Source organism: Eublepharis macularius, chromosome 1 (assembly GCF_028583425.1).
Source record: "Eublepharis macularius isolate TG4126 chromosome 1, MPM_Emac_v1.0, whole genome shotgun sequence".
Classification (NCBI taxonomy): domain Eukaryota; kingdom Metazoa; phylum Chordata; class Lepidosauria; order Squamata; family Eublepharidae; genus Eublepharis; species Eublepharis macularius.
Genome location: NC_072790.1, coordinates 36,396,536 through 36,420,081, shown reverse-complemented (window position 1 = coordinate 36,420,081; position 23,546 = coordinate 36,396,536).

The following is a 23,546-nucleotide window of genomic DNA, read 5'->3' as shown; positions in this document are numbered from 1 at the left end:
GCCACATCACCATTTTGTTCTCCAGGGTGGTCAACTCTGTACTTGAGGAACTGCTTTCTCTCGATTGCAAGACTAATAGAGTTGTCCAAAGTTTATACTTTTTTTATCAAGAAGGGAAGGAGCAGCAAGCAAGGTCAGCAGTTTAATCCCATGTAGTTCTATCTCCACATTATGTCGCATTAATGAACCCCTTGGGCAGACTGGCTGCATCACAGCTGATATGCACTCACAGTACACAAATGCACTGCATTATATTATGGCATTGATAAACTCAAGTGATGTGAAAAAGGAGCACATAATAATAAAATGCCTATCTATGCTGAATGACCCCTTTTAGCCTAGTTTAGCACAGACGTGTTTGGTATGCGGGCACAGCCATGCATGCATGCATATGGTTTGCTCATTTTCTTGGTTTCTCTGGCAGGTCACCTTCAACACATCTCCTTGTAGTTTATTCTCCCAGCATTGCACAGAACACAGCTATAAGCATTTTTGCCAAGAATTTTCCACATTACGTATTCCACTAAGTACTTCCAAGCTGTGAGATGCAAAGAAGAATATTCCTTAGCCGGTGGGAAGGCCAGCTCCCTCGGAGAAGACTGTCTAAAGCACTCACCAGCGGAATGATGCAATGCTAATGCCAATCAGCGTGGCCCACAGGAAAGGAACCGACAGCAGCAACGGAAAGAAATGTCAGTCTATTGCTGCAAAAATAGCAAGGAGTGTTACAGCTCCCCAAAGATGGACGACTCTATTGCAGCGTATGACTTTGCAAGTTGAAGCTCACTTCATCAGAAATAGGATGTTGTACCATAAGCGGAATATACAGACATGGATACTCAGAGAGGAGAATGCTGGTGCTCATAAAATTATGAAGACAGTTGATAGGTTGATAGAGATCATTTTTCTCTTTCTGTAATGCTAGAACTTGGTGCTACCATTGAAGTTGGTGGCAAATAGGGACAGGATACGAACAAAGGAACACTTCTTCTTTATTCAGTGAGTAGTGAAATTCACAGCCACTGAATGTAGTGATAGCCAGATGGCTTTAAATGGGAATCAGATAGTTTCACGGAGGAGATCAGGAGAAGCCCAACAATGGCTACTAGCCATAATGACTAAAGGGAAACTCCATATCTACAAGCAATAAACTTCTGAACCCACAGACTAGGAAGCAACATCAGGAGAAGGCCTTGACTTCATCTTCTTGTCTCTTCAGGGTGATCGAGGGCACTATACTGGATTAGATGGACCACTGCAGGACTTTTCTGTTCTCTTTTTTTTTTTTGAAAAGTTTTTTATTGGGTTAGAACATTATTATTTTTACATTACAATCAATTTTCCCCTAATTTTTCGTTTCTAACCCCCTCCCTTTCCCCCCCTTTTGTTGACTTCCAACAGCTTTCCCACCCTCTGTCCCTTTTCCCTTTCTTCTATTAAATTCCTCTGTCTAAAACAGATATACATTCTCCATTATATTAAGCAGTACATCTTTAACTCCTTTACTTATTATACACCCAAACTATACGTCTTTAGATAAACAATTTATCCCATTTTCCAGTTTTGAATATTTCTATATAAACCTATATATCATAAACCATAAAAATTTCCCACATTTAAATCAAACAATTTGATTTGTTCTCTATATATTACTCATTTCATCTTTTTATGGTAATTCTATATAACTCCTCCCATAATCAATCAATTTAACTCTTCTATACATTCAGTTTGGTGCATATAAATCTTATCAAAGAAAGAAAATATTGTTAATTACTCAATCCTCATGTTTAAACCTTATCATTAATTATTCTCTATCAATATTCTATCAGTTAACCTATACATATCTATATATATCTCAATCAATTAGTCAAACTGCTTATAAATTCACATTTCTCTTCCTCCCCCGGTAAAGTCACCCCTCTCTTTTATACTTTTATTATACTTCAGTAGTTCTCAAACTGCCACAGTTTTCCTCCCACCTCCCATTTCTTCTCCAGATATTGTTTCAGCTTCTCCCAGTCTGTGTTAAACTGCCCTGAGTCCAGATCTCTCAGTTTTCTTGTCATCTTGTCCATTTCAGCCATATACAGCAATTTGTAGATCCAATCTTCAATAGTTGGCACTTCTTGTACTTTCCATTTCTGCGCATACAAAAGTCTAGCTGCTGCAGTCATATAAAAAATCAACGTCCTATGATGGGCTGGAATTCCCTCCATTCCCAAGTTTAGCAGCAGGAGTTCTGGGTTCTTATTTATTTGAAACTGTAAAATTTCACTCATTTCTCTTATTATTTCCCCCCAGAACTGCCTAGCTACCTCGCACGACCACCACATATGATAGAGGGAGCCCTCATGTTTCTTACATTTCCAGCATTTATTAGAAGTATTCAAGTTCCCTAGCGCAATCTTCTTTGGTGTCATGTACCAACGATAGATCATTTTGAAAATGTTCTCTTTAATATTAATACATGTCGTTGTCTTCATTGTAGTTTTCCACAAGTATTCCCATGCCTCCATTGTTATTTCTTTATTGAAATTTATAGCCCATTTCACCATCTGTGTTTTAACTATCTCATCCTCAGTATACCATTTCAACAGTACTTGGTATACCTTGGATATTCTTTTCTTATCTTCTTTAAAAAGGGTCTGCTCTAGTTCCGAGTTCTCTGTTCGTATGCCCCCTTTTGCAGAGTCCGAATTGTATAAGTCTCTAATCTGTCTATACTGGAACCAATCATAGTTAGGTGATAGTTCCTCTTGCGTCTTTATTCTAAGTTTAGATACTTCAATTTTAATTATTTCTTTGTACGTTAAACATTGTTGTTCATTATCAACAGCTCTCGGATCTATCACCTCGTATGGAACCACCCACAAGGGGGTTCCTTCTTGTAAGTAAGTTCTGTACTTCTTCCAGATTGTATATAAACTTCTCCTTACAAAATGATGCAGGAACATCGAGTTGACCTTTACTTTGTCATGCCATAGGTATGCGTGCCATCCAAAAATTTTTTTATATCCCTCTAGGGCTAACAGTTTCTTATTCTTTAATGTCATCCACTCTTTTAACCAAACTAGGCAGATTGCATCATGATAAAGTCTCAGGTTGGGCAGTTGCATTCCGCCTCTTTCCTTTGCATCTTGTAGAACTTTTACTTTCACTCGAGGCTTCTTGCCTGCCCAAACAAAATCTGATATTTTCCTCTGCCATTTTTCAAATTGTTTAGAGTCTCTGATGATTGGTATTGTCTGTAGCAAAAACATTACTCTTGGTAACACATTCATCTTAACTGCTGCAATCCTGCCCAACCATGACAAATTCAGTCTATTCCATTTGATCAAGTCTCTCTCTATCTGAGTCCATAATTTTTCATAATTATTCTTGAACAACTCTATATTTTTTGCAGTCAGCTCAACTCCCAAATATTTCACCTTACTAGTTACTTCACAGTCCGTTGTTTCCATTAACAATTGTTGTTTCTGCTTAGTCATGTTTTTACATAGTATCTTTGACTTCTTTTTGTTAATGAAGAAACCTGCCAAGTCACCAAACTCCTTGATCTTATCTATCACTTTTGGCATGTTCTCCAATGGATCTTCTACAATTAACATTATGTCATCTGCAAATGCTCTAACCTTGTATGAATAGTCCTTTATTTTTATTCCTCGTATTTCCTCGTCTTGTCGTATTTGTATCATCAGAATCTCCAATACTAAAATGAACAACAATGGAGATAACGGGCAACCTTGTCTTGTTCCTTTACTAATCGTCAATTTCTTGGTCAGTTCATCATTCACTACAATTGCTGCAGTCTGGTCTCTATATATTTCTTTAATTGCTCTGATGAATCTTTCTCCCAATTGTAGCTTTTCCATAGTGGCAAACAAAAAATCCCAGTTTAAATTGTCAAACGCTTTTTCAGCGTCTACAAAGAAGAAACCAACCTCTTTATCACAACGCTTGTCATAGTATTCAATAGCATTGATCACTGTCCTTAAATTGTCTCTTATTTGTCTGTCCGGCAAAAAGCCTGCTTGTTCTTCCTCTATAACTTCCGAGAGCCACCCCTTCAGTCTCTCCGCCAATATCTTCGCAAAAATTTTATAATCATTGTTAAGTAATGATATAGGCCTGTAATTTTTCACGCTAGTCAGATCTTGGCCCTCTTTTGGGATCAATGATATATTCGCTTCGCTCCAAGTGTCTGGAATTCTTTGATCCCTAAAAACTCCATTCATCACCTCTTTTAGGAATGGTGCCAGTTCGTTGGCCATTGTCTTATAAAATTTAGCCGTAAGTCCATCTGGCCCTGGCGCCTTTCCTAGATTTGCGGATTGTATTGCCTTACTTATTTCCTCGTCAGTTACTTCACTGTTCAACTTTTCTCTCCAAGCTTCCGAGATCTCTGGGAGTTTGGTTTTCTCCAAATATGATGCTATTGATTCTTTGGTTACTTCTTTTTTATTATACAGCTTAGCATAAAATTTATAAAAGGCTCTACTAATGGTAGTTTGCTCCAAGTACGTTTTATTTTCTTCACAAATTTTATTTATTATTTTCTTTTCCCTTTTCTTCTTTAATTGCCATGCCAAATATTTCCCAGGTTTATTAGCACCCTCAAAAGCTTTTTGATTCAGTCTTTTAAGGTTCCACTCCAATTCTTTATTACTCATTGCTGTTAACTGTTCTTGAAGAATTTTAATTTCCTGATGTATTTTCTTTTTCCCTGGTCTCTTTTTTAACTGTACTTCTTTGGCCTTTATTTTCTCCTCAATCTCTTGTCTTTTCTCCTCTTTCTTTTTCCTTGCTCTGCCATTTAAGTCCATTAGTATGCCCCTTACAACCGCCTTGTACGCATCCCAAACTTTACTGGTTGGTACTTCTTTATTCACGTTGTATTGTATAAAAAACTTTGTCTCTCTTCTCAATATTTCCATATTTTCACTTTCCTGTAGCAAGTCCTCATTTATTCTCCAGGCTTTCCTTTTTCTCCTTTTTCCAAATTTCCACATAATTGGATTGTGATCTGAGCCTACCATCGGCATTATTTCTACCTCCTTAGTCCATAACGCTAAGTCCTTTGAGGCCCAGATCATATCAATTCTTGATAATGTAAGATGCCTTGCAGAATAAAAAGTAAACTGTTTGGTTTTAGGATATTCTCTCCTCCATACGTCTTCGAGAGTCTCTTGTTGAGTCAACTCAAAAAAAAGCTTTGGTAATAGTCCTCTTTTCTTTTGTGCTGTTGTAGTCTTTTTATCTAGTTCCAAATCTGTCACTCCATTGAAATCTCCAGCAAGAATTATCTGGTCATATACAAGATCGTCTAAATGCTTCCTTAAATCCTCAAAGAAGCTTTCCTTTGCACCGTTAGGTGCATAAAGTCCGACTACCAACACTCTCTTTAAATTCCAATTACATTCCACCGCTACAAATCTAGCTTCCACATCTCTCATAACAAATTTTGGCTGCAGCTCCTCTTTTATGTACAACACCACTCCTCTTTTTTTCTTGTTAGAGGCCGCTACAAATTCTTTGCCCAATTTTCCAGATTTTAAATATTTTACATCCTGTCTTCTAATATGGGTCTCCTGCAAGCAAACAATATCACATTTTTGTTTTAGTAGCCAATGAAAAATATTTTTCCTCTTATTCGGTGAGTTTAGTCCATTTACATTCCAAGATAATACTTTACACTCCATATTCATGGTTTTGTTGGTAAGTCTTTTTCATTGTCCTTGATAAATCTCTCCATCTCCCGCTCAGATCTGATGCGTTTTTTTGCCCCTCCAAACTCAAAGGACACTCCTTCCGGTAACTCCCATCTGTATCTGATATTCATGTCCTTCAAAGTCTGAATTAGCACTCTATATTTTTTCCTGTCCAGTAACACTGATCTGGGCAGTTCCTTCATTATGATAATCGTCTTGCCATCAATCTCCAATGGATCTTGAAATTGTTTTGTCACAATCCTCTCTTTCATGTTTCTAGTTGTAAACTGCACAATCACATCCCTTGGTAGTTTCCTCTGGGTTGCAATTCTCGAGTTCACACGGTACGCCACATCTAGGATAGCCACAATTTCCTCCTCCTCCTTCCCCAGGTAATCAGCCAACACCTCAGTCATCTGTTCTTGCGCTGACTTCCCTTCCACTTCTGGCAGACCACGAAAACGAAGCTGCTTCTCCATGTGTTTAGTTTCTGCAACTGACATCCTCCCCTTCACCAGTCTCATCTCTGTTTGTTGCGTGTCTATTAAATTCTCCATCGCGTCTTCTACTGTTTTAACTCTCTGCTGCGTTCCTTGTAATTCACTACTAATCGTTTCCACACCTTTTTTCACTTCTGACAGCTCCGACTTTACTGTCTGTGTAACTTCTTTGACCTCTTTAATAAGCTCCAATTTCGTGTCCTTAAGTTCTTTCATCATGTCTATAAGTTTTTTGTCCAAATTTTCTATTGCCGATTGCCACTCTTTTTTCGACATCGTGGGGCTTGCTTTAGCTCGCTCCCACGAATCTGCTCTCTTCCTTAGCTCCGTGGCGTATATTTAAACGTTTTCCTTTTTTTCAAATGTCCCAATCTTTGCCAAAATTAATTTTTTTTTTTTTTGTATCCAAAATGTCGGGCGTCTTTTCTCTATGGTTTCTCTATGTTATTGTAATCCAAGATGGCCTACTTCCTCTTCCGCTGAAGCCGCGACCCTTCCCCTTTCAAAAATGGCGATTCCCTACTTCCTGTCCGTCGGCAAGGGCCGCTTCCCTCCAGCCACTCTATTGTTGTTACGCACTTCCTGTCTCCCGTCTTCCCACAGCAGGTCTCGCGATGGTGTCTTTTTCCCACAGCTCCAGAACCACAGGTATTCAAAACAATAGTCCGATTTTTGCAATAACTTCTTTAAATTTAGTCTCTTTTAAAATACAACTCCTGCCGAGTCTTCACCTCCTTTTCACTAATCTGTTGCAGTTTAAAAATCTACTTTCTTTCCTCTCTGTTTTTATCAATCTGTCCCGTTTCAAGAGATAGCGATCTTTACCTTCTCTTCAACTTTCTCGGGTTGTAATCGCTGTTTCGATCTTAAATTCTCCTCTCGACTTCCCTCCCCGATCGAAGCTTGGGTATGTAGGTCTTATGCCAGCCGAATTGGCCCCAAAACTGCCGCAGAGATTATAGCCGACCCGTCGCAAGGTGGGACCTCAAGGACCGGGGGGGAGACTCCTTGCGTAGAGCCCCCCCTCGTCCGAGATCTAGCTCACCCTAGGGTCTTGAGCGTTCTTTGCCTGCTCCCCGCCTGAGAGCAGTCGGCCGCGGGTTATTTTCACCCCTCCGGCCGGTTAAAACGGCAGTCCGGTCAGCTCCGCAAATGGAGCTGCGTTAGACCTCCATGAATCCCAAACCGGAAGTCCCGGACTTTTCTGTTCTCATCGGGAAGGAGAGAGGAGATATTTTTACAAAGCAGAAACCAATGCCAGATATTAAGGCTGTATCCAGGATTGGGGCTGGTGGATGCCCCACCCCACCTGGAGCTTTGATTCTTTCCCCTAAGAATGTTTTGAAAACTAGGGTTTTTCGTGTATAATATTCCAGCTTCCTTTTAAAGAATGAGACTTCTTTTTAGAATAGAACAAAATTCTTGAAGCTGCTGTCCTCCAAAAATGATAGCACTCCACAATGCAATCAGATTTGCACTGCAAGTTCCAGGCTCAGAATTCAATTCTCAGGCATGTGAAGGCATGTGAAGGCCTGATTTGGATTGGGACCCACCGACAGCATACCACGCTGTCGGTCCATCCCTTGTTCTCACAGCAAGATATAACTCCCTTTTGATACTAACACGACCTCCTTTCTTTTTCAGGGTGATTCCTCACTAGTGGTTTTCTGCGGTTCAGCTTCCAAATGACCTCGATTTTTTTTTTGCATTTCCACACGTGGGAAGGCAATCCTAGCAGCAGCTTCAAAGTCACTGCAGGTTTTGTCCGTTTTTTTTCCTTCCTGCTTTTCCCCGACTTAGTTGTCCATTCGCAGCAGATTAGGGATTTTAATCGTGCAAAATTCTTTATCCGATGTTCTTCCCACCCTTGCCCTTCTCTCTTGCCCTTTGAATCAACTTAATTTGATTGGCCAATCACGTTTTCTAAGCCACACCCACTACCCTTTCCCTTCCCCTCTTGTTTCTCTCTCTTAAAAAAAAAAATTATAAGAAACGTTGCAACGTTTCTACATGTCTATGCAGAAACATATCCTGTGTCACATGATGACAGCTGCCCAATAACGGATCCATTTTTCAACGTGCCAAATTTGTTACTTGTTGCTAGCTGACAGCTGACAGCTGACAGCCTCTGAGACAGAGGGAAAGCGGGGTCATCGGTAACAATTTTCCCTCCAAATGTCAATAACCAATACTCATTCCACAATATTGGCAGGAAATGCTCTGACCTATCAGATGTGTTTGTTTGATGTAACATTTATATGTATATATATATGTCCCCACCCCTCCCCCTTTTCTTTAGGACCCCCAACAGCACTATAACTTCTTTATGTCTTATCATTAACTCTATTCTATTATTTGTCTCTATTATCATAGGTAAAGCTCATATATATCCTCTATAAATCTTAGTAACTATCCAGAGACCACAGTTGTCCGTTCACATCCCAGTTATTTTCCAAATAGTCTTTAAATTTTCCCCAGTCACTTAAAAATTCACTTGGACTTTGTTCTTTCAGCTTTCTTGTCATTTTATCCATCTCTGCCATGTACAACAGTTTTTGAATCCAATCTTCAGTTTCTGGTATCTCTTCTTGCTTCCAATATTGTGCATATAGTAATCTTGCTGCCACCGTCATATAAAATACCAGTGTCTTGTCTCTTACATTGATTTTTATACTGGCAAATTCCACACCATGGACTGAGCATGAGGAAATGAAATGTCAATGCGAAACAAAAGCCTTAACGTGGAATCCGAGAGCAGTGGATTCATACGACTCCACTGCAGCACGACTGCTCAGAAAGTCCAATCAAAGTCGATCATGTGGAATCCTCCTCAGTTAGATTTTGCCTTTAATCCTCTTCTACACCCACTGGGTAGATTGCTGCCACCAGAAATTATATTCCAAATTAATTTAAATTTCCCTTTTAATAATGTGCCCAAGCGTCAGGCTCCTTTGTGGGTCTATGTCGCCCTGAGGATAGGAATGGTCTATAGGAATAACAGATACTCTGGGATTAAAAAAAAACAACCAAAATAAACTTTTATTTTTACAAGAAGCATATCAGTTTCATACTGTTAATGAAGCTTGATGGTTTCAAAAATAGTTATCAGTTCTTAAAGTTTCTCTTCATCAGCTCAGTCACAAAGATATACACAAACTTTCTCTCTCAGGTGCACACACAGTTTGCCTGCTTTAGACAGAATGAAAGTTCTCTCAGAGACACACAAAGTTCAGGCTTCCACACACATTGCCTAACCGAACTAGAATGAGAATCCTCTCAGGCTTCCATACAAGTTGCCTGCTTTGCCCAGACTGAATCTTTTCTTTCCACTCAGTAACTGAAATCCGCATTCACTCCGCCCACACTCTCAGTCATCAACCAATCATCTAACTCACTCATCCGTCTCTTTCATCCCCCTTCATCTGTACCACACCAAGCATTTAAAGACACACACACACTTAAAATCATTACAGATACTATCCACACATTACACTGTCAACACGGCCACCAGAAGGACTTCCAATCAGATTAGCACTGCAAGTTCCAGCCTCAGAATTCAATTCTCAGGCATGTGGAGGCCTGATTTGGATTGGGGCCATGGCACACAGGGAAGGAGAACTTAAGCTCCCCGCCACCATCACCCCGTTGTTGTTTTCTTGACCCAAAATGGCCCCCAAGGAGCCCCGCTATTTGTCTCATAGAAAGCATGGAACTTCCAGTGTACATCTGATTGAACACAACTGCATGGAGGACAGAAGAATTTTGTAGTGTGTGGATAGGTGAGTGAGGATGGCAAGGTGTTTGAAGGAAATAGGAGGTAATGGTGCCCCCCGGAGGCATTTCAACTTGGGAAAATGGCATGGGGGAGAGGCTGAAATGAATTGTGCCCTGACACATTTACAAACTTTCACAAGGATGGCTGCAAATAGAAATACAAAATCTTCTGGTGGACCTGGACAATCTACTCGGCTTGCCTCAGGAGAAAAATGCTGGACATCTGGAACGTTTTCAAAACCAGAGAGTTTAGAATCCTACCTCTGAGGCCATTTGTTATTAATTTCTACCCTTCACTCTGTGTGTGTATGTTTATTCATTAGTTTGAAAGGAACTGTCATGTGGAATTACTAATTGGTATGTCGCATATGGCTGCTCAATACATGATACATTCATTTGCTATTAACGGGCTGGGGAAAAAAACATAGCTAAACTACATCTCAATGCTGGGAATGGGGGAAAAGAACAAGAAAACTCTGACAAAAGAAGAAAAAAATATCCAGAGGTGTCAATGCAAATTCCAGTCACATTGATGTGAATCCTCCCAAGATCTGTTGCTAAAAAAAAAATGAAGCCCAGCAGAATCCCAATACCACACACAGGAGGCAAAGATCAAACAGAATAATAAGATACAGCTGACAGAAGGAAGAACAAACAATAGGCAGAGGTGAACCATATGGTAAAAATCCTAACACAGGAAAGTCATGGGGAGGGGCAGGGGGAATGAAGTGATAAACAATGGTACTTCCAGCTGAAAGCAAAGTTCAGGTGAAACCATGAATAAAGTCATCTTAAAAACAGACAATGCAAAGAACGGAAGACAAAAGATTAACAAAAACACCCCATCCACCCTAGTGCAGCTTGTTTCCTCCACTACCTCCAGGGACAGACGGGCCCTTTAATTTGCTCGTTGCTGCCTTGCAGGGGCAAGCCAGAATCAAGCTGAGGCATGGCCTCTGCAGTGCTGGCAGTGCTATGGGGGCCACTCAGCTCAGACCCTGGCTGTGACAACAATGTCAATGGGTATACTCATTGTCATCACTACCATGGCCTTGGGCTCTTGATGCTGCCTCCTCCAGGGCTGTTTAAACATCACAGTCCATCCCTGAATATGTCCCAAGCTTGGACAATGTGCACTCCCCATCAATAAGGATAAGCAATGTGGAGGAGCATTCTCTTGGGCTCCATCTCATTTGTCTGGGTTCAGTGCTCAATTAAAAAAGCAGGGGTAGTTGATAAATCAGCATCTTGGTTGGAGAAGGCATGTGAAAGCCTGAACCAGGAGGTGATCCCAACCTTGTTGAAGCTATAGACACTTCTGGGATTTGGGGGAAAGTAGAGGTATCACCATGAAATGGCTGCCATGGGGGGCAGGACCAGTCACAAAATGGCTGCCATGAGAGGCAGGACCAGTCACAAAATGGCTGCTTAGGGTGGCAATCACAAAATGTTGGGAGGTTCCAAGCCATATGTCCTTCTATAAGCAGTACAAGTATTTCTGAATAAACAGTCCCTGCAAACTGTCTCCTGGAGACTTCTGAAGCATCTTCTTCTCCTATGAGAGGGATGAAAGCCTGGACTGGCTCTTTGCTTCAGAGAAGGAGCAAGTGAGCGCCAGGAAATCAGCTGGCATCCTTGTTGAAGGCTCAGTGCCTTGAACATTTGTCATAATTTGACCAATCTCTGTGTTTTTGGCTCTGGAACTGGAAATTTTATTTCACAAGTTCTTGAGCAAACACATTTGGAGATTTTGAGGCAGTTTAGAATTGCACTGCAAGAATACACAATGGGACTGTGTAATTAGCTATAAATATGCAGGGCTTAACTACTTTGGATTTAGGGTGTCATAATCTTTGGTATTTTATCTGAAGTCTAATAACCCTGCATTGAAGCACCTGAGGCCTAGGACTCATATTTGGTAATCACACTGTGAATTATGAAATAACTGCACACATTTTATGCGCCATAGCAGTTTGGGTAGCATATTGATCTGATGCTCGGTTCCATTAGCCTGGATTTGAGAGCTCCCCTTCCCTTTTCCTGTTCATTCTCTTTTGGAATGGGGGAGTGATTTCAAGTGGCGACCAAGTAATATCCAGCATGCCAATTTTGATTCAGCATCTGAAAGAAAGGACACCTGTCAGCAATGAGCAAGATGGCAGCCACAGAGAAGGCTGTAAAACAGCCAACTGCTGCTGCATATTTGTGTGTATTGATACACCTTGCTGGGCCTTAGTTTGTTCAATTAGGTGAGTGCAATATTTACTGACAGAGTGCAATCATTCAGGACTATTTCAAATGTGAAACAGCTAACAGTTTTATCTTTTTCTCCCACTGGCTACAATCACATCTATTAATTTGTGGATTTGGGCACTTGTGATATAATACAAGAGTGTAATTAGTTATCCATACTCAGGAATCTGGATTAGGGGTGCCAGCCTCCAGGTAGTGGCCGGAGATCTCCCAGAATTACAACTGGTCTCCAAGCCACAGAGATCAGTTCACCTGGAGAAAATGGCTACTTTTGGGGGTGGACTATGGAATTATGCCATGCCAAGGTCTTTTCTCTCCCCAAACTTCACTTTCTCCAGGTTTCTCCAGGTTTCACCCCCCAGATCTCCAGGAATTTTCCAACTTGGAGCTGGCAACCCTACTCAGGATTTGGTTACTTTGGGTTGTATCTCATTGAAAATTTCTGCTGATTGGGAAGGAGGGGGTGATTTCTGCAGACTTCCAGCTCCCCCTTTCTGCTGCCCCTGGCATCTCCTAGGAGCAACATTTCGGGTGGGGGGAACATTTCAGGCTATAGCACGAGAAGAGATATTCATCTTATATCTGCAAAGATTTACTATGGGATCCAAATTTTGGCAACACAGTCCTATGCAGTGTTACTCCTGTCTAAGCCTATTGCAATCAATGGGTTTAAACGGAAGTAACTCTGCATGGACTGCACTGTAATCTGTAAGAATGTAATTATTAAAATATTCATGGCTTCTGTGCAACTCGGGTCTAAATAATTTTTGTGCTGTAAGTATATTTGGCAACTGCAGCTAGCATTGGGGATTGTGCAATTACTCTTTAATTTAAGCCAGTGGTACTCACTTACTCCACAACTCATGGAGAGTCACATTCGCAATTACCATCAACTAAAAGATCTGCTTGGCTCCTGAATGCCCTCTGCTCCAACCCAAACACACAGATATAATAATATAACTATAATCTTTTAAACTGCCAGAGTGCCTCTGAGAGCGTTACCAGCCTCCAGGTGGTGGCTGGAGATCTCCTGGAATTACAACTGATCTCCAGGTGACAGAGATCAGTTTCCCTGGAGAAACCAGCTACTTTGGAGGGTGGACTCTATGGCATTAGGCCATTCTGAGGCCCCTCCCCTCCTCAAACCCCACCCTTTCTAGGCTCCACCCCCAAAATCTCAAGGAATTTCCCAGCATGGACCTGGCAACCCTAGCCTCTGAGCAGGTAGGGCTGTCTCTTCCTGCCACTGTCGAAACTTACCTAGTTTTTGTGTATCTGAAGGGAAGGGAAGATCTTCCCTCTCTGCCTTTTCCCTTTCTCCTCAGTATGTGGCCCAGCAACTCAGGTGAAAAAGTGAGGCTGTCACGGTGTCAGAACCTGTGAAGAAAGGGGAGATAACCCCCCCACCCCACCCCACTGTGGCCAGTGATGATTTCACAGTCTCTTCTCTGCGGCCAGCTTCCTTTCCTCCTAACAACTTCCCAGGAGGTGGGATGAGAGTATGCAGACTGGCGGGGAGGGGGAGAGATGTTTGAGAGGATGGGCCCTTTACTTCCTTCCCAGTCACAAAGCCCCTAGTTCAGGGAGGCTCACAGTTTCTCTGTCTTCTAGTCCCTGTGGTGGAAGCTTCCAATCACAAGCCCTACCGGGCAATTGCTTTACTCATTCTCCTGGAACATGGAGTGTGTACTACATGGGGGAATAGTGTTTAGAAGAGGTTCAAGTGGCTCCCGACTTGAGTCACTCAGGATTGCTAATTTATCAGTTTATCCCTTTGTAGCATGTGAAAAAGGGACATTATAACACAGAGATTTTACTATTTCCAAAGATATGGCTGCATTTCAGAGATCCAACTAACCTAGGGCCCATTGATGCTGGCATAACAACCGCAGTATAAGAATTTAAGAGTAGCCCGGCTGAATCCAACCAATAATCCATCTTGTTTCCCAGAGTGGCCAGTCAGATGTCACAGGGAAGCTCTCAGGCAGTGTCCACTAGCACCAGACCTCACCCACTGGCAGTTCACTAGCATCTGACATTCAGAGGAATTTGCATCTGGATCCAGAGGCTCCATTTGGCCAGCACCACATCTTGTGGTGGTGAGCTTCACAAGCCAACTCCCCACTGTGTGAAGTACTTCTCCCTTTTTCCTGCCTATTGCCAATCAAACGCGGGATCCAATGCACACTCTGCAGGAAAGGAGACAGTAAAATGTGACCACTTTACACCATACATAGCCTAGCAACAATGGTGGACACTCCCACAGCAGGGGATGCTTGGTTCACAACCTCCCAAAAGTTTGCGACTGGCCCCAGTGCCTCATGGCAGCCATTTTGATTATTACTTTCTGTGGTGGCCATTTTGTGGTGGGTGCACAGCACTTATCCTCAAAATTCCCAAAGTGCCTGCAGGTTCAATGAGACTGGGGACCTGGGTGAGCAAAAGTATCAATCAGAACTGCAACCACGTGTCTGCATCTAGGTGGTTAGTGTGGGGTAAATGGGTGACTGAGAGTATTCAGCCACCAAAGTCTTATGCCTCAGCTCTTCTCCTTTCTTGCTAATGCCCATGATCATCCACATCTGGTGATTCGCCTCTTTTGTTGAGGTGACACACAACCATCAAATGCATGGAGTTGCACTGAAACTCTAACAAGGTGGTTTTTCTGCTCTGCGTGGCACAGTATAGCTGGAGTTGGCACAGTATAGCTACCACTCGCTCCACTGAAGGCTGATGTCAAGTTCCTCCAGCCTAAGAAGCTTTCTTCTTGCTATGCTCTGCCACAACATTTTTGTTCAACGAACAAAGCCTTCTGAAGGTGCCACTTGTAGGTTGCTAAGATCGGCAGCTCCCCCATACACATGCATTCTCTGCTGTTGCTTTCACCTTGTGCTCTGGTGTGCCTGAGGAGGTCAGGAAGGCTACAATTCTCCTTCCATTGTACAGAAAGCACAAAACAGAAAAATTCAGGTTGGCATTTTTATTAAGGGATTAGAAGTGTAGTAGAATGGAACTGTTCAAGAGGGCACATAATGGAATAAGATTGCATAGTTTAACAATTCTTGTAGGTAGCATTTTCCTTTTACTGCATTGTCTTCTGCTTTTGCAACCCACTTTCTGCCTTGTTTATAGTACCCTTTGCCTTAGATTGTTCTTCGCATTGTTTTGCAATTCTGTAATCTTTAGTCCTATTGCAAAACCGAACTATTCAAGAAGGCTTTTTACTCAAATGGGAGGGCTGTATTATAGGGAAGATGCTTTGTTAATGAGTTAGGAATCATAGACTTCATCACTATATTGCCTTACATATTATCTGCTGCTTTAAATACGTATTCCTATGTACTACCAGTGCTCCATATTGTCTAATGTTAGTCTTAGAATTATGTTCTGCTTCAGTATTTTTTTTACTCTGTATTGGATTCTTGCTAATACTATGTCTTTTAAACTTGTATCTATTTACCCTACGGTATTGTTTATTAAATGTCCTTGATACTGTATTGAAATGTACTTGATACTAATTGTACTAATCTCATACTGTGTAATCCGCCTTGAGTCTCAGTGAGAAAGGTGGACTATAAATGACATAAATAAATAAGAAATAAATACATTTCATGGTGTCTGATGGCATCGTTTTTGTTCTGTAATCTAATTTGAGTCTCAGTGAGAAAGACAAGCTATACATAAAATAAGTAAGTAAATAAATATACCTAAGCAGCTTTTCTGCTGGAAGGAGGAGGAAATTTTCAAACTATATGGAATGGAATGACAGGATACTGGATAGTTTTGGGGGCGGGATGAAGGGTGGTTAAGCCAATACAGTTTCTCCCATTTCGAAGGTGATGGGGGACATAAGAGACATGAAGACATAACAATTTGTGGCATGAATTCTTCCATCTTGCCTCCCAGTTGGAGGGTCATTTCCACACAGCTGGTCTTTCCCACCCTTTGTATATGTTTTGCTGAGTCACTCCAAAAACACATCCGCCAATACTGGAAGAAAGAAGAAATACCTAAAATTGAAGAATGGACAAGGAAATTGTTGTACATGGCTGAAATGGACAAATTAACAAGAAACTTGAAGGATCAAGATCCCAAAGCATTTTTGGAAGATTGGAAAAAGCTGAAAAAATATATGGAAAAGAAATGGGATGTTAAGGGACAATTATGGTCTTTCGAAGGGTTTTAATGATACCAAGTAAGATAAGATATAGTTAAGATCTTTACCAATAACAAGATAAGAACAACTATAATATAGAAATAATGTGATATTAATAGCGGGGGGCTGGAGTGTTGTTGGAAGTCAACATTGAAAAGGGGGAGGGGAGGGGGTGGGGAAATATACATATGGGAATTGAAATGGATTGTATTTGTGTTTTAATCTGATTATATATTGACCCATCCAATAAAATTTATTAATGAACAAAAACACATCCTCCACACACACTCCCCAAAAGCGCTTACCTTGTGGTTTGGGATGGGAAGGTGGGCACTTCCGTCATCATTGCCTTCCTCCCTATCAATTTCTTTTGTTTGCTCTGCCTATGCACGACTGCATGCTAAGAGCTTCGGGGGAGGAGCTGGGCTGTGATCAGACAATTCCTCAGAGTGCTTTAACCATTCACATGCCCCAAAACCGAGAAGTGCTCTGTCAGCCTGCGGCAAAAGAAAAGACCAGGGAAAGTGCAGTCCCAGAAAAGGCACCAGAAACCCAGAAACCAAGCAGCCTGCAAGCACTTTGAAAATGGAGACGTCTGGAATCCTGGGGAAAAGCCGTGAGTGGGCTGTCCCTATAAGGACATGTGAAAACAGGCAAGGAGTGGAGTGAAGTTTTGACATTTATATTTTTATTATACCATGTTCAACTTATCTGCAATGTCTTTAAAACACATACGATTCTTTTTTTGTAAATTATTTTTATTGGGTTTTTATAATGGGGAAGGGGATTAACAAAAGAAAAAAACACTTCAGTAACAGATTCGTGTACAAGACTTTCATTGTGTAATCAATGTTTCAAAAAAGAAGAAAAAAAGATTTTTTTTCCCATATTACCATCAATCCATAAATTAAGAAAGCCACTGCATAACCCAACTATCACCCCTTATACCTTCAAGCTTCCCTTTTAGTCTCTCAAAACACATAAGATTCTAAAGGGCTAAAGTATAGCTCTTCAAAACAAGGATAATGGATTGTTATTATTACTACTTATTTTGACATTCCAGTTAGTCTTACGTCATCTACATTTTTTTCCTGAACTATTTAGAGGTTTGGGCGAGGGCACCCTTCCTTTACCTGACTAGAAGATGAAATTGTATTTGTTATAGCCAGTTCCCATTATTTAATAAACCGTCCTCTGAACTAGAGAACATCATTAATTTTCAAAGGCTTCACGGAGTCTCTTCTGGCAGGGCTAATATATGAAATAACAACCCTCTTGTTCTCTTGACACGACTCCTTTCAAACAAGTCAATAAGCAAACTTTTGGAACCAATGTCAAATTGACCTTCACTATATTATTTTACAGTATGAATTATCTATGTACAAAATGATTTGGCTTTTGTACAGATCCACCAACAGTGTAGAAAATCTCCTCTGCCTTGACCTCATTTATAACATAACTTGCTGCTGTTGCCATAAATCTTTGATAGTTTGTGGGGTGGCAGATACCATTGCGATAACGTTTAAGAACAATTTGCTCTTCAGGCAGCACATGTTGTTCAAGTGTTTATCTTATTTCCATGTATTAATTGCAAGTCCAGTCTCTAAGCTCCTAAACCATGGGGGCGGGGGGGGGGGGGATGATCATCAGATATATAACCATGAGGCCATCAATTTCATCTGTGTACAACCAAGTTTGCCATATGTGTACTAAGAAATGACTTGTCTCTTTATCTTTTCATATTGCGTTAATATTTTATGGATTTTACTTCATTTATATCACATCCCCCTGCAGCGGGGATCCAAAGCAACTTACATAGTTCTCCTCTCCTCCAATTAATCTTCACAACAACCTGTAAGGTAGGTTAGGCTGAGAGTGTGTGACTTGCCCAAGGCCACCCAATAAGCTTTTATGATAGAGTAGGGATTCGAACTCAGGTCTCCTAAGTCCTAGTCTGACATTTTAGCAACTATGCCATGCTGGCTCTCAGGGTCTCTCTAGATGATACATTTCTACAGATCATCTAGACAGAATTGGCACCCCAAGGGGAGGGAGCACTCCTGCCTTTCCCCAAGCCATTTTCCTGCACAGAAACAGCACCGGGGGGGGGGCGGTATTTTGCCAACTTTCCTGCTCCACCTGGAGAATATATACAGATTCTTTACCTGGAGCTGCAAAATGAGTGAAATAATTCCCCTCACATGGAACTCCCCTCACACAAGAAAGCTGCATTAGGGAAAGGGCAGGAGTCTTTCCTCCCTCTGTGGCACCGTTCTGAGCTCATTTGAGTTCTCCCTTTTTAAAATAAAGAGTTCCCCTCAGCTGATGTTCTGACTGCAGAGAAACCACTGCAAGCCTGTGCAGAAATGTATTGTCTAGAGAGAACCTCAGTGCCTGCAATTTGCTTGAAATCAGGGGACCCTGATCTTGTTGAGCATGTAGGCAAGGGATCCCAGACCACCGGTAGGGGCGGGGGATCTCCCATCCCTGCTCCCCACACCCCGCCCCCACTTACCTGAGCAGCGGGGGGCGAGCACCTTCCTTGCATGCTCCCCCACTGCGCAGCGTGCTCCCATGCGCCACAGCTGCTGAAAATGGGCCTGATATGCCACAGATTGGGCCCGTTTCTGAGGTGCTGTGGAGTGTAGGAACGCTCCTGCACTCCGCAGTGCCCAAAACGGGCCTGTTCTGCCGTGGATTGGGCCCATTTTGAGGCACTGTGGAGTGCAGGAACACTCCTGCGCTCTGCAGCGCCCAAAACGGGCCCGTTCTGCTGTGGATTGGGCCCATTTTGAGGCACTGTGGAGCACAGGAACACTCCTGCGCTCCGCAGCGCCTCAAAACCGGGCCCGATCCACAGCAGAACGGCCCATTTCAGGCACATTCTGCAGCGCCCAGCCGCGCAATGACATCAGCCTGAAGTGATGTCAACGCACCTGTGGGGGGCGCTCTGCACATGCGCACCCCCCTCTCCCAAAGGGTGAGTGCCGGGCCTTTGTCCCCCCGCTGGGAGATTGAGGGGGCCTGGCAACCCTAATGTAGGCCCTTTTGGAACTTTGAGGATAGGTAGTGGGCACCACCACAAAATGGCTGCCAAAGGGGCAATCACATAATGGCTACTATGAGGTACTAGGGCCAGTCAAATATTCTTGGGAGGTTACAAGTCAAGCGTCCTCCTATCATTAAGGTAGCTGATAATGAATAGGTGAACCCTGCAAACAAAAAGGTGATACTCGTGTTTTTTTCTGAAGCACCTTCTGTTCCAATGAAATGTAGAAAGTCAGGACTGGCTTTTTGTTTAGGGAAGAGATAATTCGTTGAAGACTCAAATAGACAGCAGGACACTCACTGGAGGCTGCTCAGGGTCCCCACTGCAATTCTCTGATTGAAATCTTCTTAACCAAGAAGTGTCAGACTGGGTGTGGAAGGATTCAAGGACATGTAGACTGGTTCTCCCCATTATTTTTTGTACTTTATTATATATCTTCTGGCTTTATTGTCACCTATCCTCCCACATTGTTTATTTAGACTGAGATTTCCAACAAGGGACCGGGCCATGACATCTGTTTTATTCAATTAGGTGTTGAATAATAGTGGCGCCATACAGGGTTTGGCCGGGCACACACGCACAAAAAAAGCTTCAAGATCTGTCTCCTTTTTTAAGTTACGGCATTAAAACAGCACTATCTTTATGCCAAAAAATCTGTGCAGTTCATACCATTCCATGGGATCCTACAATGAAGTCTGTTCTAAATGTGACATCTCCATTCCAACAGCTCATGAGAGCAGTTTCCAAAGTCATGTGTAGATTAACCAGGAACTGCTAGTTCACCTTTTTCCCAAACTTATTTGTTTATTTTTAAGTACTTGCATGTTTTTTAAAAAATACTTAAAATGTTGGAAAAAAACAGGCCTACTCTGTTACAGGCCGTTTTCACGCTACTAACCTGCTTCTGTAACATTGCAAAACGTCGCGCAAAAACGGCAGAAGATAGCATCTTCTCGCGAGAAGATGCTATCTTCCGCGGTTTTTGCATGACGTTAGGAAGCAGGTTAGTAGTGTGAAAACGGCCACAGACAGAGTACACCCTAGCCAAAGGTGCCACAGCCAATAGATCATGCTGGAAAGAGGAAGAAAGTTCTGTGAATTGTTTTAAAATTAGTTTTGTCTCTTTTATTCTTTTTCCAAATAAAAGTGTTGACCATTTGATACCAATGTCTTAGTCCTTTGGTTCTGTAATAGCACCTGGAATGTTTTGTAAGAGGAAGTTGGTTTTTGTTCAGTTTTTATATGTAGTTATTCTGCCATAAAATGTGACTTTGAGATGTGACCGTCTTCCCAATTCTGTCTTTATTTTCTTCAACATCTCTTCATTCTTATAAAAGTCCCTGTTACTATTTGTGAAAAAAAATACCTAAACTCCATACTGGCACCTTCCTAACTTGAGATTTGGTGACAATTGTAGTACCTTTGCTTTTTCTTAGGTTAAATGAAAACATTGTCTTAAGCTGGACTAGATGGTCTCTATAACAACCTTCCAACTCTATTCTTTGATTCTATTTATCTTATAACTAGCTTTGAAACCGAAGACTGAGGGCCAAACTACAAGTGACAAATGACACACGTTGGACACTTGCCAGCTTCCCTCAAGTTTTGATTGGAAATGTAGGCAGCTTGGTGGAATGTTGGACAAGTGACAGTTGAAAAATCCATTGGACAGCAGTCGGAGAGCCAAGCTGCAAGACCAGGATGCCTACATTTCCCATCAAAACTTGAGGGAAGCTGACAAGTGTTCAACTAGTGTCAGGCGTCACTTGTAGCTTGGCCCTAAGAGGCAACATCAGGGGAAAACCTCAGTCTCTGTGCCCTGTTAGTTGACCCTCCATGGCAACTGGTTGACTGTTGCATGAAACAAGATACTGGTTAGATGGACCACTGGCCTGATCCAGCAGGGCTCTTCTTATAGTCAGCTGTTTTATCAAATTCCTTAAACTGCTTAATTAATGAGGAGTTTGGATAAGTATTGGTTATTATTGCTATTAGGGATGTGCATATTGACATTAACTAAAAAAATAGCTAAATGAAGACATTTGATGGTTAAAGATAATAACAACCAGTCATCACTGGAAACCTTCTGAAGTGTCCATAGTAACCTCTGGCTCATAGTTTCACACGGGCATAAGGCAAGATGACTTGACAGCACTTTACACACAGAGAAGGCAAAAGGGGAAGCTGCTTTGCCTTTGATTCATTATATGGACAAGTGACTCTCCTGGTAGTCCCTTAAGGCTCACCTGTCCTCCATGTTGTCAATGAGACCTAGGGACATCCCACCATCTGTGATAGCTATGAAAATTGCAGCAGCTGTGATCAGCAATCTTTGTCACTCCAGTGCCCTCCCAGTAGCATTGATGTCAGCATGACCCAGGTGGTGAAGAGACCCATCTTCAACTGATCAACAAATCACCTGTCACAGTTGTCCAAGACAGTGGCAGCCATACAATCTCTGTTATCCACCAAGAGGAGGATGCTGAAGGAGACCAAAGAAAGAGAAGGAAGTATGAAGTGTGGTTTCCAGTTCTGTTCATCCAGGCCGTATCTTCTGACTCATGCTACATATAAGAGAATAAGAAAAAGAGAAAGAGTTTTGAGGAATTTATATATACTCCTTTGAGTTTTGGGACTGATGGTCCTCATATAACTGGTTGACTTTAGGTTGATTGAGGCTAGGTCAAGGCACAATGCCCTCCAGCACCTTGTGTGCATAGTGGTCCCCCTGTTGGGTTTAGTTAGGGATGGCTGGACCAGTCAGAAAGCCCTTCCTTTTCTTATTAATGGAGTGCTTCTCCTGAGCTTCAGCGCAGCAGCGTGGCCTAAACTAATATTTACCACACTATCTTGGAAGGTGCACACAGAGAGCCTCTCCCTTGAGTTAAAGAACCAATAATGGTCTATTTATTTATAGAAGTATATTAACTTAAGTATAGTGGAGAGAAAAAATGACTAACTAATCTAGCTAACTAGGATGGCTTCAGATTGATAACAGGCCATCTGCTTCATTTGTCCCAGGAGGAGATACCATGCTGCTTATCCTGATGCATGCAGGGAAGAGAGGAAGGGAGAAGAGGAAAGAAGAAGGAAGTTCCCTTGGACTACATTCTACCAGTCAGAGAACATGAGTGATAGTAGAGTAGGCAGGAAGGAGACTGATACTAGCCTATCTATCTGTCTAACTCTATGGTTCTTGTCTTGAAGATCTGAGCCAGAGACATCGCCTGCCCCTTTTTCCTAACATCCTCTGTCTCTTTTGTACATATAGATTGCTACTTACTGGCCAGACTGGAACGAGGGCATTTTATTTATTTAGATATTTGTACCCCGCTGTCAACTTTATTGAAAGATCCTCACACTGGGTCTACTGGTCCTACACAGGATCTGAATGGATGCTGTTGAGGTCTCTTCCTTGGCTCTTACTCAGCTAGCCTTCCTTTTAAAGGTCAGCCCCTTGCTTTGCCATCCACCTCCACCATCCTGTGTCACCCCAGCATGCCCTTGTGCTGCCTGCCATCACTGTTCCCAATAAGTATGGGGTCTGGGGCTGAGGTAACCTCTGTCCCTTCCTTGGGTGCCCTTTCCTGGGCCTCAATGGATGGCTTGCCTGACTCTCCTCTCAGAGCTTTTGCATCAGCTTCTGGTACCTTTCCAGTCCCTTCCCAATCAGCCCATCTCTCCCCTTTGAGCCAACAGGCTATATGGGTTGTTCCTGCCCACCCACTGTTGGTGTTATGCCACTTTTTGCCAACTGATCAGGCCTTTAGGAGAGTTCTGCCACTGCCCAGGGCTCTCTCTCTCACACACACACTCACACACAGCTGGGCTAACACCCACTCTTTTTCCTCACTGGGTACCAAAATTAGCTTGCAATATCATTCACCTCTCCATTCCTCACAACAAAAACCCTGTAAGGTAAGTGAGGCTGAGTGTGTGTGACTGGCCCAAGGCTGTCTAGTAAGCTTCCATAGGAATATACAAAAGGAGGGCGCCACGTAGTAAGACATGGCAAAAGGACAAAAACCTACTGTGGTAAATTTAAGGACAAAGTACCAAAGCCTTAACCATTTTTCTACAAAATCTTTATAGAAGTGGCTAGTGAC